The sequence below is a fragment of the Anas platyrhynchos genome, chromosome 15 (assembly GCF_047663525.1).
Source record: "Anas platyrhynchos isolate ZD024472 breed Pekin duck chromosome 15, IASCAAS_PekinDuck_T2T, whole genome shotgun sequence".
Classification (NCBI taxonomy): Eukaryota; Metazoa; Chordata; class Aves; order Anseriformes; family Anatidae; genus Anas; species Anas platyrhynchos.
In genome coordinates this window covers 18,777,577-18,791,569 of record NC_092601.1, presented here as the reverse complement: position 1 = coordinate 18,791,569, position 13,993 = coordinate 18,777,577, and the positions used below count along the sequence as shown (strand labels likewise).

At 48.8% G+C, this 13,993-nt stretch overlaps 1 protein-coding gene across 2 annotated transcripts in view; it reads left to right on the top strand.

Moving 5' to 3' along the window:
- The window catches only part of PKD1 (polycystin 1, transient receptor potential channel interacting), an 84,448-nt gene that overhangs the window by 1,347 nt on the left and 69,108 nt on the right, over nt 1-13,993 (top strand). The gene's annotated exons all lie outside the window — the stretch shown is intronic.

Below are 13,993 nucleotides of genomic sequence, written 5' to 3'. Positions count from 1 at the left end.
TTAACTCTTCTAAGTTTCCACTTCGTAGTGTCAATATAGATTGACAAATATTGCAGAAGTCATAAATACCACAGAAAACAGTAAATCAGCAAGATGTATCTTGATTAACTTCGGGAAAACACCCAACCTGCATGTCCAGCAGATGAGGTGTTTTCCAAGTGTTTACTTACGTGATGTATTTTGACTTTTCCAAAGAAAACCATTGTTTTGTGCAGAAAGTCCCTAACTGGGAGAGGCTGACTTTTATCTAGGGCTTTTTGAGGTTGCATTATCTGTTGTCAGTTTGTGGATCTGCTGCTCCGGAGGGTGAACGTGCCGTCGCAGCAGAGGTGGAACGTGCCAGGGCTTTGCTGGTCACTTGTCGAGCAGCCTTCTGAAGACTGCCTGTGATAGCTCGCTCCTTTGGCTGCTTAAGGATTTGGGGTTATTACAGTGTGTTTCTAGGCGTATTAATTGTGGTAGTAAGTGTTTGAGACTTCTTACGTTACTGTCGTTCAAAGGTGTTGAGTTATAAAAGCTCCCAGACCATTTAGGATTGGATCCTGTTATGCAATGACAAATTGATGGTAGACATAAAGCTTAGGCAGGTCAACAAAAAGTGTCCAGAGTGTGGGAAGCAGGAAGCTACTAAAGCAAATCGACTGAAACTGCAGGGTGGCATTACTGATGTTTTCTTCCATTTTTAATGGGGAGATAACTGTTTACAGTGCTGGTGAGAACAGTGTGTTAAGGTTAAGGGAAGAGCTTTGCTCCGCTGAGGAAGGGCCATCAGCATGTAGTGGACGGATGGTGAGGTCCCTCGTCAGCCAGCTGATTGTCTGGTGCGTGTAGTCACAGCTCAGCTGAAAAAACATGCTGCTAATCTTCTAGTGACTGGTGAAGATGTGCTGAAGTGGTCTGCTGTGGCACGCAGGTGTCCTTTGGGGAGCAGATCACTTCCCTGGTTGATCTCCTGGCAATGAGAAAGAAGGCAGGTGCGCTTAGGGTGCTGTTATAGCCATGAAAGATTTGCAGATGAATTTTGGTTGGGGTGAGAGGGATGCTGGCTCATGACAGAGTGAGGTTATGCAACCGCTTTTATCTACGTATTTCATATTTCTTTTATTGAACACCATTAAATGAGGTAAATAATGCTTTTAATAATTTTCTGCCTGTCCTCTCATTAGAGGAAAAAAGTTATAGCTGAACAAAATATTGCTGCTTTATTACCCTGAAATGCAAACAGCCTTTAAGAAGGCAGAGTTCAGAAAATTACCGTCACCGAAGCTCCCTGATTCTGCAGCAGGCGTGTGCCAGCGGTTGCACTAAGCAAACGTGACAGCGTGCCACACTGTGCAAGTAAGGCCTAGGAAATGAATTCCTCTTGTATCCGGCATCGCGGACCTAGCAACTCTGACAAACAAAATGCCAACTTCGGCAGCGCTGTTACTATGAGTACAGAAATGTCCCGTGGAGGAATCACTAGGGAAATAAGCCCTGCTGCTCGCAGCCGTAATGGGAGCAGTGTCCAGGCAGACCGAGCGGCGATGTCGGCCCCAGCCCGCTGCTGCAGCCGGGCTTTCCAAGTGCAGGCTGGAGGCAGGAGCAGAGCCTGTTTTTTTCCAAAGTGTCTGCAGTGCGCAACGTAAAAACTGTGCTTCAAGAGCGCAGTTTCAACTGAGCTTCAAGTGGCAGCGTTTGCACTTCTGAGATTCCTCATCTGAGAAATGCTCTGCTCTGATCTCTTTTCAGATGCGTTGCTTTCAGGGCTACTGGGTTTTGTTCACATTTACTTTCAGACCTGGCTGTTTCATGAGACGGTGTCGCCTCTTTCATTCCTCAGCTGGAAATAAACCTCACAAAGATTTTCTGACTTTCCCCTGCAAATATTGACTGTTTCTGGCATCTCTTTAGTATCGCGGTAGTTTTGAAGTGGAGATTAGAATCTCAATTTGTAAGACTGTAGAGCTGAAAGTCCCTAATTTTTCCTCCCTCATTACTGTGGAGCACTGTTTGTGGATGGGTAAGAAAGAGAAGGTGAAAATATCAGAGCGGCTCTGGTATCACCACACGCCTGCGTAAGGTTTGCAGGTTGAGGGCTCATAACTTTCATCCAAAACCCAATGTGGGGGGTTTTTTGTTTGTTTTATTTGTTTTTGTAGATTTGGCAAGGAATCTGGGGTTATGCTGCCCAGCTGGTGACTTCACCTAAGCAAACCTCCTAAAAATAAACAGATTTCGTGATTCAAGAACCTACAGTCTGTAATAAGTCTTTAAATTGCAAGAGTTGGCAATGGTCAGTAGATTTTGGTATTGTTATATGACTCGGTAAAAGCTTTTTCAAAGCTCAAGGTGTCTTCAAAAGCTATTGGAAAAAAAAATCCGATTAAAACTAAAATCCAGTTCAAGTAAAACCACAAGCTGCAGAGTGTCTGTACAATGCCGTCCAGTCTACAAAGGCAAAATAGATTAACTTCTGTTTCTAGAAAAAACGTAAATAACTTGGAATGTCATTCTCATAAGAAGCCGTATCCCTAGTGAAAAGAAGGCTGTGTTTCTCTTCTGTAAGGAATTTTGGAGGGGAAAAAGGCCCAAATGAGGTGCTAGATAAATATTTTGCAAACAAGATTCATTCAGCCTGTGGAAGGAACCAATCACGTAAGCAAGTTGTAAATGCAATTAAAGCACCAAACAAGGAGGCAATTCTGTATTATTCCATCAGAGCCTAGTGGTTTCTGGTGTTAGTGAAGTGTCACCGTGATGCCATCACAGCAATGGCATGAGCATGAGGTTCGGGTTATTTATTATGCTGCTTCCTCCAGTTTCAGGGAAGTTTGAGTGCTGATCCCATGACTGAGAAGTTTACCTGGAAACCTTGGCCGTTTTTTGCTGGTGTTTAAAGATGTAGTAGAAGAAGAGGCATCCACCGGAGGGGTGGTGGCTGCAGGTGTTCCTGCTCCTTGGCAAATACAATAAAATAGCCACAGCAGCATCGAGGTGTCTCAATTCTTTGCCCTGGGATCTCAGTAGCTGGAGGGCCCTACCCTGGAGAATCCAGGGGAGCTTTTGGAGCAGTAATTCCTTCCCCTGTACACCATGGAGACATTACAGGGGTGTGATAACTTCTGGTAGTAGTAGAAAGGATCATGGCAGTGCTCGCCTTGTGTTTCGGGGTTTCTTTGACATCTGTTTTGTTTTTTTTTTTACCTGATACTGTTTTTACATTGATTTTTCTCCTCTTAATTCCTGCGATATTAAAGTTTACTGGTGGTATCTCAGTCTATCTGTGGCTTTTTCCCCATTGGAGTGGAAGTGCAGGCCCAGTCCTGCCTTTCTCCTCCTGCTGATGAGCCCCCTCCAGGTCTCTCTCAGGTTTCACCCAGCTGCTTCGTTACACTCTCCTGTACGGGGGGGTTAAGCAGAAAATCCCTTGATCGGAAGGTGGGCTGGAACAGACTCATCTGGTTTGTTGATGCTTCGCTCCCTGCTTGCCATTTAATGGAATCCCTTGTTTTCTCTCATCATGCCGCAGTTTCCACGCTGTGGTTTCCATGCTAGGTCTCTGCGTCATCCTTTTCTCATTTCTTCGAGCTTTGTTGTCTTTTGATTGATCATTGCAGTTCAGCTTGATTTCGTGTCTTGCATGTATTTACCCCACATGTCCCCAGATGTTTCTCCCAGCTGGGAGCTGTACGGAGCTTCTCACTCTTATGTGGGGGACACGGCACTTGTGAAATAGTCCCCCTATAGCCAACAGCAGGGTTTGGGCAGTCGCTGCCGGGCTCAAAAAGAACATTCCTGTCCCTTCCACGGTGTGAAGTTGGCGCTCTGCTGGTGGGCAGCACCCGAGGCACTGTTGCTGTTCAGAAGAGTTTTGTTTTTTTTTTGCCCACCCTTCTCACAGGAGTCTTGCTGAGATCGAGCTGAAGGCCTGGCGAGCGACATCTGGGCTGCAGAGCTGCCGGCCGTGCTCCCCTTGCAGCTTCTGCCACCTACACGCCCTGCTGTGCGTCGCTGCCTGGCCAACAGGAGACATCAGACCTCCCCGGTCCTTAGTCCTTAGCACACATTTGCACTGAACAATTAGCTTGTTTTTCTTATCAAAGGGCTGTTTTTTGCTTAGACATTGAATCTGTGTCGGCGTCTCTGTTTGCCAAAACTTAAAACATCAAATTGAAACATAACATTAGTTTTTGCTTTGCAAAGAGCACAGCGAGCAAAAAAAAAAAAAGATTGCCACCATTCCCATTTTTTAAAGGATAACTATGGTCAGGAAGAGGTTCAGCAACATCCAAGTTGACCATCCATAGCATTTGTGGTAAATTATAGGAACTGTGACCAGTAAACAGATTTTGTCCTTGCTTTTCCAACTGCTCCCTTTCTCCCAAAAGTTTGCATCAATTTAATGATGTGCTACCACTGAATTTAAACAGAGATGATCAGAACAAACTAAGCGCAGTGTTCTGGAGTCAGCTGTCCCCTGCCTGTCTGACAGTAAAAATAGTTCTGCTCAGGTTAGGAACAAGCACATCTCTTTGGCTTCCTGGCATCAGGTCTAGTAAAAATTTTAATAAACTGAGATCAGAGAGGAAGCTTCAGATGTGGTGTGTGTTGTTGTCTCCGATGCAGTGTCATTTTTAATTTAATTGGAAACCTGCGGTGAGATAGTGTGACAGGCTGGTTTGGTAGCAGTGCTCAATGGAGGAGAAACGATGTTCAGTTCGTAGCAGGGCATCTCCCACCCAGGGTGTTTTTCAGTCGGGGTGCATGAGTGTTAACGCTGGGTCCTGCTCTGCCTCCAGCCCTGGAGCCGTGGGCTGCCCCAGCAGCGTGGTGCTGGAGGTGCTGGCTCTGCTCTTTGCTGCAGCACGTTCAGGAGGTTGTGCTGACCTGACCGACAGCAGATGGCCCCCAGCAGCTCTGGGTTTTGATGTGCCTACGGGGCAATCTGTAGTGACACAAATCGTGGCTCCAGGCCAGGATCCAGCCAGTCCTTTCCTATTCATTTGGAAGTGCGCCTGGGCAGCATCCCATGCCCTTATTTCTTCTAGCTAGCTGGGTCACCTGCATTCTGCCCTCTTATGCAGACAACTACTTGTATCAAAAACACATTTGCCTCCGTGTAATACTACTTTGCATGTCTGTGATGAAGTTGTGAGATCTAATCACTGGTTTGAAACTGATTTCCAGGGTGGAGTTTGTAGCCTCGGGTGGAACGTGTGCCCGCTTCCCGGGCAGAGCCGCTGATGGTGCTCGCAGATCCCCGCGGTCGCCTCCTCACTGCTCGTTGCAACATCTGCTGGCAGTACCTCGGCCCTGGCTCCCGCAGCATCCACGCTGCTCTGGGCTCCTCTAGCAGGGAGACAGATTTCTGCAGAGCCCAGAAGCAAAAGAGCATTTTTCTCTGCAGCTTTGAGACGGGCGGTGGAGCCTCTGCTTCCTTCCCCTTGTGTGGGGACTTGGATGAGATTCCGTAAACATCTTTCCCTGCCTGGACAAGGGGCACTGGTTGTGCTGGGAACGGGTTAAATAGGTTCTGCTGCAGCAAATGCTCCATGTCGGAGAGGTGGGAGTGGCTCTCTAAAAAGAGGATCTAGGGTTTGGGTTGAGTCCTCCTGAGGGAGGGACCCGGGGAACAGCTAAGCCTGGGAAAGCAGAGCCGAGAGCCCGGCCGAGCTGTTGCGTTGGCCAAAGCTGTGAGTTTCTCTCTCAAAGCCACGCCTCGGGAAGGGGGTGGAGTGAGTCCAGCCCAAAGCGTGCGGATTTTGGTTTAGGTCAGGTTGGTAGGAGCCTCTGTGCCTGGTCCCACCAGGACCTTGTGCTCGTGCTGCGCCGCAGGCAGGTCTGGGGCTGGGAGCTGTCAGGCAGCAGGGGCGTGCGAGGAATGCAGGGCTAAGCCAGAGGGATCCCGGTGTCGTGCCGCAGCCATGTGAGCACACGGGTCCCTCTAAGAGCTGAAAAAAACATTGTTATTTTTAATGTATTTATTTTCCTAGGGCAAACTCACGTTGTTTGAAAGAGTACTCCAGAAGTGGCTATTTTTGTACATGTGTTCATCGGCTTGCCTCACAGCTGGGCTGGTTACGTTTTAAGGGCTGAATACAGTTGAGCCTTTCCAAGCGTGGCCTGGATAAAACAGATGTTTCGATTCCCGTCTCCGCTGCTGACGCTCCCATATGCCACGTTTCCGACGGGAGGACCCCCGTGCTGGCACACGGGCCCAGCACTGTGTGCGGTGGGGGCCCAGCACCCCGTGCCGTGCATGGGGCCCAGTGCCAGCACCCCCTGTCCTGCTGGTAGCAGGGACTGGAGCACTGTCAGAAAGGGAATGAATATTGGTGGGTTTTGCCTCATGGGTTGCTTCTGTGCTGTTGCTTCACAGGTTTCACGTGCAGAGGCTGTGGAGCTGTTTGAGAGCAGGGAGAACCATCTGAGCCGGGCTCTTTAGCCAGTGCCAGGTTGTTCATGGGGTGATAAAAAGATAATTGTGGGCCCCATCCTGTGATGAGTGCTCCCAGCACAGAGCATATGTGCTGCATTTCCTCTCCCAGGGCTTAGAGCTATGGGAACAGTCAGAAACCACAACGAGATGCAGAGTAGAGAGTCTCCAAGACAAGTGTTGCAGCCACATCCTCTGCGCATAGCTGTGCTCTTCGCTCCCTCAGACACCTCTGCGTAAGCTGGCTTTCTTCATCGGAAAGAGGAGGACAGGGATTTGGGGACAATGTCTCATCATCCACAGGCAGATCCTTGCACAGGACCATTAGGAAGGCATCGTGAAAGGCTCCTCGCTCTGCCTGCAACAATGCAGTGAGCATAGTGTGCAGCACACGGCATGGAGCCGGCCCTCAGCAGAGCTGTATTTCACCCCAAATGAAAAGAGTTGGAAAGCCTTCTGGAAAGAGTGAGTTTCAGACGGGGAAGTTTGGATATGGAAAGAGCAATCAACCGGCACCTTTATTATTTCGTATCGCTGGACCACTTCTGGGATCTCGCAGACAGGCACCGTGCAGGCATAGTGAAGGGACGGGTCTTGACCAAGGGCTGTGGATTGTTCAGGCAGGGTGATTCCCCGGGAGTAGAGCTTCCATTGGAAAAATATCTTGGCTCCTGACCAGCCCTCTGTGAAGCATTTTTAGAGGACAGCTCATTATTGCTACCTTGGTGATTTTCTAGAAGAGAACTGTTACATAAGCAACAAGTTTGTGAATCCATTAGTCGGGATCCCGTCTCTGCTGTTTCACCACAGTATGTAAAAAAAAAAAACTGGGGAATAGGGGGAGGTTCCTGTGTCCTTCTAGACACAGGAGGTGACTGCAAGTAGAGAGCCACTGAAATGAGCGGTGACATTGGCCAGAAATTCATAAGTAATGAATTAAATCTGTGCAGATCAAAGGTTTCTATCAGAGTGTGGGAACGTTATTTTACTCCAACCGAGGGAAAACATGAAGTCATTGGCTTCATGTCCTGAACTTTGTCTAGATTTGCAACCCTTGATTGAATAGATCAGTACAAAATTTGTATCAGAAGTCTTTAAAAAAAGCGAGTGAAGACAAAACAAAGGTAGAAAGATAAAAGCTAGAAGGGGCTGAAAGACTTTGTTAGCCTTTCAGTTGCATTAAGAAAATTTGCTGTAGCTAATATAAGTGGTGGATTGGGTTCACACCAGCAGTGAGAAAAGGCTTTCCTTAAGAAAAAGAAAAAAAAATGCTGCTGCTTTGTGCAATAAAGCTGTTGTAGGGCACAGAACATACTAGGACAGGACCATGGAAACAAAGCTTGGGTGGTACTTGAGGCTCTGCTAGACCGACAGAATACAATTCCCAAGTTTTAATTTAGAAAGAAGACACACCCCATTTTTTACAGGGAGTGCCAACAGCATCATTAGTTCTTGATTTTTTACTTCATACAAGACAAAACAACTCCAGTAGCATGACAGTCAGAGCCTGAACTCTGAGGCCCTTGGCCCTCGCAGCTGCCCCTGCTTTCAGTTATTGCATCCAGCAGCAAGTCATTTCTTGAAAAGCTTTCTGCCTCTCCAGTGCTTGCAAGAGAGTAAATGGTAAGGGCGGTAATGTCACCGTCCTTGGACAGTTTAGTTTCTGATCACACTCACAGATTGCATCTGATCCAACCAACAATTTAAGTTGCATTGGATTTTTTTGCACTGAGTGCAGTGCCCTATGTTATGCAGCCAGCTGGGTTGGAGGATTGCCCTCCAGCATGATGTAGAATTTGCAGCATTTAAAAGGTTAATTACAGCTAGCCATCCAATCCATAAAACAAGCCAGCAAGGCCTGCTGCTACATTCTGGCTTCCTTTGGATTAATTTTGACAACTCCAAGTCTGTAGCATGATCCCATAACTTTGGAGAGAATCGGAGAGGAAACTACATTTGAAAAATAATCTCCAACACCCCCGCAGGACACACAACTCTCTAGCTATTTAGGAAAGACACTTCACAAGTCATTGGAGTGCACTGGACCTTTTGAGGGCCTGCAGCCCTACCCCAAATCCTCTCCTCTTGCCGGTGGTTGGTGTGATTAACAACATAACAACATGGAGGCCTTTTTGTCCCTGTGCCCACTGACGACTCCTGTCCTCTCCTAAGGAGAGGGGAAATGAAAGTGGAGTCAGTGTTTTGTGCATTGGCTTGCCAGGCAATTCCTGAAATTGCAAAGTTCTGCAGCAGCCCTGGAGGCTGTGTACAGCACGCTTAAGGCCGTGATTTGTTTCTCCTTCTGTCCTTCTCCCCTCCACAATCAGGCAATCGAAGTGCATACCTTGGTTTGGGAAGAGAGCCGAGCTACTGGGGGCAGTGTTGTCTAACAGCTGGAACACAGGGGAAAGCAGGACTTCTTGCTTTTGTTTTCAGTTCTGACCCTGCTTGCGTGGGCTGGGCTGTCATTGACTCGGCTGCACTCAGTCTCCCCTGTCTGAGCAATGGGGCTGATGCGTCCTTGCCTCATGGGAGTATTGTAGTGGTTATTTATGGGAATTAAGTGCTTGTGGAAGGCTTAAATGTGTGGCTGCTGGATAGATGCCCTGGATTTCGAATTCCTACTGCTTGGTGCTCTGCCATCCTTGTGAGAAGGCAGTGAAACAATGTCCTGTACCAACTCTCGGGATGCTGATTCTGCGGTCTGAGCAAGGTACAGGGCAGGACAGCAAAACACAGGCTTTTGCTCATTTTGGTGGTTTATTTGTGGCCTTGCTCCTGCCCTCCTGCCTCATCCCTACCCTGCCGTCATCCCCCAAATGAAGCACACAGCCTTGCGCTCTGCTGGTGCGTACAGTGTGGCAGGTGTCGGAGCCAGCTGGATCTCGCTGTGCTGCTGTAGCCATCGTTTTGCTTTTGAACACATCTGCAAAGAGAAGAGTCTGGTTTGCCACCCAGTTTTATTTTAGCTTCAAGGCAGTGACATCCCAGCCCCAAATACGAAGTCTGTGCTGGCTCCAGGGTGCCAGCTCCTGAGCAGATCATGGCTGCGGGCTCCTCATGGGATGGGGCTGATTTCCTCACCAGGAGCAGTGCAGCCCCAGGCTGAAGTTGCAGAGGTGGCTGTACAAGGCCAGAGCCGTGCTGATGGGACAGGACTGTCTGTGCCCACATATCAGGCTTTTGGCCACGTTTCTGATCCTCACTGCGTTCTGCGGTGCTTCTCCCGAGCACCCCACCTCAGCCAGGCGCCATTTTGACACGCCAGCAGCCATCTTACGCAGCCATGAGGCAGCTCCGGCTCTGTCGTGCTATCCCCCCATGCCCCTTGGGAGACAAGGCGAGGAGGTATCTGTGGTGTTAATGGCCCAGCCCTGTTCCTTGGCCCCACGCAACCCTCCTGGGTGCCTTCATGCAGCAGGTCTGGGGCAAGCAGCCTCTTGCAGCCACTGCGGGGTGTCCGCCTCCTTTCCTGCCTTGCACCACCGTGGTCTCTGTTCCATGAGCAGTTGGCACCTGCTGGGCACGCAGGACCCCAGACTGTGCACACCTCGCCGTGAGGCTGCGGGGTAGGGGTGCTGTGAGCCCTGTGTTTGGGGCTGGGCATCCCACGGGGCTGAGTCAGCTGCCAGCCTTGGGCTGCGGAGCTGGGCCTGCCGCCACCGTGCGGGTCCGGGATGCGGCAGTCAGTAGCTCTTGGCTGTGGCGCGTACTGTGGGATCCCTGCTGTTGGTTGTTTGTTTAATGATGGCTGATTACAGGGAGAGGAGACTGCCCCTTCCCACCTCCTTAGGGGTGCGCTTCGGTATTCCTACTGGGAGTGCGAGGACGCCTTGATCCTCTGCCTAATCAAACTGACTGCAGGGCACTAACAGCCGTGTTTCGGCCGTGCTGCTGCCACTGCAGCCTGGAGTGTGGCCGTCCAGAGGGAGGGGGGTTGTCTTTTACAATGTGAAACACATTTCAGCAGCAGCATTTTTTTTTTTCTTCATTGAATCTAGAGGAATAAAAGCCCCCAGCAGGAGCCTTGAGCTTACTGTTCAGATGAGACACAGGCCTGTGGCAGGGATAGGTCCCAGATCTCCTTCTGGCAGCAGCTCAACTACTACACTTGTTTCTTTTAAGTTCTCGGGGCCCTAATTCTTCCCGTCTCACGGGCAGTCTGGCGGCAGCGCAGGCGGTGCTGACAGCCCGTTGAAGAGCACACGAGCTTGCCGTGAGTGGCAGAGCATCAGCACAGAGCCGTGTGTGTGGTGTGGCCGTGAGAACGGTCCCGTCAGATTGATGTCACTGAATTAATCTACAGAACTGAAGAGCGTGGGTGACTTGTGTTTTGTGAGTCTGTTTCTGCACAGGCCACAGATGGGTGAGAGCCTTGGCCTTGGCAGCATCAGGTCCTGGCTTCTGCCGAGCAGTGTGTCAGTCCTGCCCGTCCTTCCAGGGGCACCACGCTGTGCTGAGCAAGGGCTGCTCTTGAACCCTGCTTGGCTGCCAGCGTGTGCAGCCCATGAAATATTCCAACTCTCATACCACGAGGATGGGTTTTTGGGTCTTGGGACACTGGGAGTCCACATATTTCATCTCTCAATATACAGCTTTAGCTATGACCTGAGTGCACTGTGGAGGTCCTGGTGTTGAGCAGCCTCAGCAGACATCTATTCTGGTGCACGGGCTGAGGCTGCACAGGGACTCAGCACCACTAATTGATGAAACCCAGCCCTAGCAATGGGTGTACAATAGCCATTTACTCGCATGTCGCACTTTATGCCAGGGACTTTGATGACAGACTGTGGAAGTAAGTGGCTTTCAGCAGATGCCTGTAAAATTTTACAGCCTGTCTTATAGTGGGAACTTCAGGACTTTTAGTGTTGGGCCCAAAGACTTTCTGTCCTGACAGCAGAACAGGGCCTTCAGGCCTCTGACCTAATACCAGTCTTTGGATGATGAGGAAGAAGCTGGTGGAGTAAGTTCCTGACATATCAGCAGTGCTGGCATCTATTCTTGTATAAAGCTCAATTTAAAATGCAGAGACTCAGTTATATCTCTGCTGCATGGTACCTTGCATGGTATGTGTGGGCTTGCAGAAAAGACCCAAAGCTCTGGAAATTGTTGTTTGTGTGTGTACTGCTGTGAGCCCTGGTCAGGACTGGGACTTCGTAGTGCTGGGTACCATACACAGACGTGCAGAATAACAGACTTTATCCTCAGGATCTTGTAATAGAAATAGACAAGGCAAAAGAAAAAGGAAATCTTCCTGTTTTACAGCTGGTTAAGGATGTAAAAGCTTTATGCGCACAGGGAGTGAGGGACTTGCTTGCAGTCCTACTGGCAGCGTGTGTCAGAGCCAGGCCCTGAGCCTTCCTGAGCTTCTGAGGTGCAGCTGAGTGCGATAAATGTGGACTTGCGAGTGCACATGGGGCCGATCTGACACGAAAATGTCACGGTGGGAGTGCGGGATTACATCTATGTGCCACTGCTCTGGAGCATCTTCAGATTGGGAGAGCTGTAATCAGTCTTGTCCTAGCCCCAAATGCAGCACAGCATGGCTTAGATGTGGTTCAGTTTGGAGTGAGGAGAGCAACACCTAGTCACTGTGTTCTTTTGGTGCCTCGCAAAGAGCTGTCCTTGCTCCAGACCCTGTTCCTGGTGTGCGTGGAGGCCCTGCCTGTGTGGGGACTGCTCCTCTGTGCTGCCCTCCAGGAAGCAGGATTCATTCGGAGAAGTTTGGAGTGACAGACGGGAGGAACAACATTTCGTCATGAGTTTGTGCCGGGGCTCTGGATTAATCATTACTGCACTTAATGTCTTTTAGCTCAAAGCCAGCACCGTCTGTATCACCTGACCGCTCTACAGGCAAAACCAACGGGATATCAGATTTTGGCATGGCCTCGCTACCCGGAAGCGGGGTTTCTGCAAGGCATGAGGGAATGGAGAGCAATGGTTAATCGGCAGGATGGAGTTAATCATTCACTGAATTCCTCAGCTACAAACCCTTTCCTCAGTAATTTTTTGGTGCGTTGCTGGAAAGGAAATTGGGGTATGCAAAGCAAAACCATACTTAACAAGTCACAGTAGCCCTGGTGTGTGTAGGGTTTCTTGCTTTTTGCTGAGGGTGGAGCTGTCCTGTGGGAGGAGATGCTTGAATGAGCTGATAGAGCTGAGCGGTGCTGGGAAACTTGATATATCTGCACCTTTCTCTTTGGATGCACGTGCCAGAAATTGGGATTGAAGAAGGAAACGTCTGGCCTTTCACCTACCTGAGATCCAAGGCAAAGATCTGCATTTTTCTTGCAGCAGTCAATGGCATCACCAACACCTCAAACAGAAGTGGGAAAACTGATCTTAATAAACTAGCTAGGATGCAGTTATTCAGAAGAGTCTGGCTTTGCCAGCCAAAACATGAGTCAGCCACCTCTCATAAATCTCGAGATTAAAAATAAACCAAAAAAGGCCAAATGTTGCCTTGAGCCTCAAGTCCCATATCAGAGACATCTGTATCTCTTAGAAAGGAAATGTATTTAAAAAAAATCAGCAAAATAAAAGGCAAGAAAGAAAGTAGAGATTATCATTTCACGCCACGATTTTGGGAGGCAGGTTTAAGGAAACCATTCGTTCTCTAATGGCAAAACTCAGTGCATCTTCCAAGTTCCCTTTTTGTGTTGAAGTGGGTTGGGACAGGATCATCTAGAGCCATGTGTCAAGGGACCCTATATGAGAGTTGGTTAAGATATCAAGTAAGGCTGATACAGTCCTTGAGGTTGCTAAAGGGGCAGCCAAAATCTTGAGGGTCAGTTTTAGAGGATTAGTCCTGTGATCAGATGGATTATACGATATTTCTGCTGTTTAGCAGTAAATATTTAATCTGTAGGTAACCCAAGGCTGAACTGATTACTGTGCCAGACAGAGCTAGCCTTTGATCCAGGAATCTGGGTCTGTCTTCCTTCTTCCCAGCCCTGATTCACCTCCCCTTGCCTTCTTCAGGAATGCTGAGTGGACCCACAGTGTGTGACCGTAATCAGGGGACCTGATGATTCAGGCTGTGTTTTGTCTGTAATACCAAATTCAAATACTGTGAAGTGTTAAATGGAAGGGCAGGGTGCTCCAACTCACTGATTTCAGAGGTCTCTTCTGTTCTTCCTATTCTGCCAGCTTCACCGTGTCCACATGTGAAATAGAGATACCTTATCAATAGTTTTTCATGCCTTCTCAGGACTCCTGTGAAAAAATATTTGAAGCTTGATTCTGATCTGGCTCCTAGGAAGAAAATCATGGTGTTGTTGAGCTGAATACTGTAAACTCACACCAACAAGTACATAGGTAGGAGAACAGATTTGGACTTCTCCTGTGCCAGTAGAGCTTGTGAGACCTTGGATGCCAAGTCCAGTGGCTTGTGCCAGCCCCTGGGGTGTGTGCACATAATAGACATGGACTGATGGCTTGTGTAGCTGATTGCTTCCAATTTGAAACTGCAAGCAGTAATTGCTCACTGTAAGTTACCAGGACTCCCCATGTGGAATCTTGTTAGACAGTTAATGGGAGAGCAGAAGGAGCATTTTGAAGCACACTTGGTGATAC